General features: G+C 37.6%; 1 pseudogene; it reads right to left on the minus strand.

Moving 5' to 3' along the window:
* Positions 1-2,706: 2,706 nt before the first annotated feature.
* On the minus strand, positions 2,707-3,798 carry LOC108582126 (annotated as a pseudogene).
* Positions 3,799-4,245: the final 447 nt, after the last annotated feature.

A 4,245-nucleotide genomic window follows, 5' to 3' on the forward strand; every position in this document is an offset into this window, starting at 1 on the left:
CATTCTTGTTGGGTGTTGTGTCATACCATGCATCTGTAGGCTAATACAAAGGATTTTACAAACAGCACTTACTAAAGCCTCCCTTAGTTCTCCACCACCTTATTCAAGTAAGCTTTTCCTTTTAGAAGATCAAATCAAATGGCAAAGCCAAGACATGTTAAAAACATTTGAAGAGAAAGAATCGTAAGAAAATTAAAATGGAAGAATTGTAAGATACAATGAATTTCTCTGAGTTTCTCTTCAAAGATTTAGCCTGCTAACTTCCTTGTCTTTTGTTCTCAAACTCAACTTACCTGTTCCTCCTTGCCCCTAATTACTGTAAAACAGCCTACCTGCTTCCCGTCAGCTCTAATCAATAACTCACATCTGTTCCCTTAGTTACCTGCACCCATTGTTCCTCCGAAACTGCACATCTCACAGGCCTCACCACTGTTCCACACGTCTCCCTTCCCTTCCGTATTTAGAAAGATATCTGCAAGTAACAAACCAGGTTAGCTGAGATTGTGCAGTCTGACCCCAGCCCATGGGGGAGTGACACAGAAGTAGAAACTACCGTTAGACATTAAAGCTCGCTGTTCTTTGTTCTCTGTGCTCTTGTGATCTTGATTGATGTGAGTGGCACCCTTCTGCAGAAGTAAATTGCCTTGCTAAGAGAACTTTTGCCTGAGTGCGGGTTTCACTTTGTGACACCGAGCACTTATTCCTAGAGCATTTTTATATCCAACAACAAGCTATATCTATAGTTTTTTTTAATTTAAGGGAAAGTACATTTGTTATTAATTTATAAGGGACATAACTCAGGGAAAGAGTGAGATAAGATACTAGTTAATTTTGCCAATTCAGTAAAACACAAAACACAACTATTAGTAGAGACTTGTGAGAGGAAGCAGTTCCTATGGAATGTTTGCTGTATTTTGTGTCCTCCCACCTGTGTTATTATTTTGTTCCATTTTCTTTATCTCTGAACATGTGGCCCATCTGAAATGATTGACTTAGTGGATCTGGAGATTCTGTAGAAACAAGATAATCTTCCCCATACTTTGTATCACTTTGTCATTTTATTTTTCTTCCTTTCCCTTGGGAGTATTAATATATCTCTTATAGTTTGAAAAAGAAACATGGTTTAACAAATTGAACCCTCAATGTGAGTTCTTTGATACCTTGGTTCTAGATCTAATCTAACTGTGTGAAGTTGATGTAGGAATATTGGGTCTGTTTCAGAAAGCCTGCTGATCTCTGCCACCCATCTCTAGGGCACAAGATGCAACCTGAAATAAAATGCATCTCTAGGGCACAAGATGCAGCTTGAAATAAAATGTTTATCACTATCTTTCTCAGTCCTCTTGGTTTCCCTCTGCTTCCCTTTTATTTCCTTCCCTTTTCTCTCTCTCTCCCTCTCTCTCTCTCTCTCTCTCTCTCTCTCTCTGTCTCTCTGTCTCCCATCTCTATCTCTCTCTCTATCATCTCTATCTCTATCTCTATCATCTCTATCTCTATCTCTAACTTTATCTATATCTCCATCTCTATCTCTGTCTCTACCTCTATCTCTCTCTCCTCTCTCTCTCTCCCCTCTCCCATGAATACTGAGTAGAATTTTGTTCTATGGCCATCCACCTTATACTTCTTTTTGAAATTTCTCAAAGATATTGGCCTGCTGGCTGTAATTCAATTTTGAGTCTTAGTTTTCAGAGTCTTTTTTTTTCATGAAACCTACTTTTGAATTTGTAATGATGAAGATAACAAAATTAATTTGCGATTGTTACTCGTGTGCCTCAAATACATCTTATTTATTGCATTTTACTTATCCAAATTTTAAGGATATGTTCCTGTTTTACTTTGTTGCTGTTGCTGTTGTTTCTTCCCCCACCCCCGGCATAGGTCTATTGACATTATTGCTTTCAAATTTTAATTGTAATATTCTAAGATTCTTCTAGTCTTTCTTCTTGTGTACCTCATATTCTTCATTTTTGTAATGCAGACAATTTTACCTATCTCATAGTTTTGAAGTAAAAGGTTGGTGAAATAATAAATATGAAACATTATTATAACATTAGACCTTGTATATGCTTTAAAATGACAATTTAGGAAAAGTAATTTATTGATCTGTTTGATAGGTTTTGAATGGCTTAAATGAAGTTACCTGATAAACAAACTTTACCAAGTGAAAAAACCTAATTCTAAGATATAACAAGTTTACTATTGATAAGCTTATGATTTACATCACACAGAGGCACTTTATAATTTTAGCTTTTTTAAAAAAATAAAACTCAGGCCGGGCGCGGTGGCTCAAGCCTGTAATCCCAGCACTTTGGGAGGCCGAGACGGGCGGATCACGAGGTCAGAAGATCGAGACCATCCTGGCTAACACAGTGAAACCCCGTCTCTACTAAAAAATACAAAAAACTAGCCGGGCGAGGTGGCGGGTGCCTGTAGTCCCAGCTACTCGGGAGGCTGAGGCAGGAGAATGGCGTGAACCCGGGAGGCGGAGCTTGCAGTGAGCTGAGATCCAGCCACTGCACTCCAGCCTGGGTGACAGAGCAAGACTCCGTCTCAAAAAAATAAATAAATAAAATAAAACTCAGGATTTACTCCCAAGTATGAAAATCTTATTGCAAAAATACATGGTATGATTAATCTATTTTTCTATTTGACTCTATATAATGTGATATTAAAATATATCATTTATGTTAGCAAATAAGAATATAATTTTCATCAATATAACATCTTTACCTGCTTATCCAGGTATGGTGTGTTCCCCAAAGTGGTGAGTGAAGAATTTGAAAAAGGCTGGGACATAGGTGATGAAAATAGCACATATATGTGATGTACAGGTACTGAAGGCTTTGTGGTGAGCATCTGCAGATGACAAATTCTCTACAGCACAGATAACCATGGTGTAAGATATGGAGATACAGAATATGTCAACCCCCCCCAATCAATATGGCAGCTATGAGACCATAGATGGAATTAATCTGGACATTAGCACAGGATAATTTGGCCACAGACATATGGTCACAATAGGTGTGGTGGATGAGGTTACCCTTGCAATAGGGAAGACGCTTGATCAGGAAAGCAAATGGAATCATAAGCAACACACTTCAAATGAAGGTGACAAGCCCAACTTTGGTAATTACAGTGTTGGTGAGGATGGTGGAATAGTGTAGAGGGTAGCAAATGGCCACATAGTAGTCTAGAGCTATAACCATGAGCACCCCACACTCCATGCCCATCAGCATGTGGATGAAAAACATCTGCACAAGGCAGGCAATAGAGTCAATTTCCTTGAGGCCAAACCAAAAAATACATAACATATTGGGAACAAATGACATGCATCCAGTAACATCTGTAAGAGACAGCAAGGTTAGGAAGTAGTGCATGGGTTGGTGCAGTGCCTCCTCATGGCTAATGAGCTATATAAGTCCATAATTCCCCACAACAGTAATGATGTACATGAAGCAGAAAGGCAGGGAGATCCAGATGTGTGCAGCTTCCGGCCCAGGAATCCCCCTGAGAATGAAATATCTTGGTGTCAGGCTGGAGCTGTTGGCTCCATGCATGATGCTCATCAATTAGGAAACATGCTAGTTTTTGTGCCAATAAAGTTGTCCTGTATAAGGAAAGAGTAGTGAGATTATTCTCATCCAGAGAAAAAGATACAAAAAGCATTTTTCACAATCTAAACTGAACCAACAGAATAAAAACATATTGTAAACATAGTGCTGAAGCCCTGGCCTGGCTTGGTTTTCTACTGGAAACTCTGTTTATATGTAGCTACTTATATTCCTGGGCCATTCAATAATGCTTGATTTTGCAACCTCAACCAATTTCCAAATTATGAACTCTATTTAAATTATATTGATATTCTTGTTTTTAAATTCTTTTGTCCTTTTTATTCATTTACAATTATATCAAGATCATTTTATGTCATTACAATTCTTTGAAAATACAATTCTTGATGATCACAAAATATACAATTGAAAGATAAATTACAAGGTATTGAACAACTTTCCTAATAAATATTAAGTTTTTCCATGCTACTTTTGACTCCTATAACAATCATACTGTAGTACATATGGACTTACTGGGTCAAAAAGCAAGAATAATTTAAGATTCTTGTCCAGATACTCAAATTGCTTTCAAGAAAATTGTACCAAATTACATTCCACTAGATTGAGTTGACAGTGTTGGTTTATCCCTCCCTCATTAGCATTGAATATTTTGTCTTTTTCCTCTCTTGTGAACTTT

Source organism: Papio anubis, chromosome 12 (genome assembly GCF_008728515.1).
Source record: "Papio anubis isolate 15944 chromosome 12, Panubis1.0, whole genome shotgun sequence".
NCBI classification, from domain to species: Eukaryota; Metazoa; Chordata; class Mammalia; order Primates; family Cercopithecidae; genus Papio; species Papio anubis.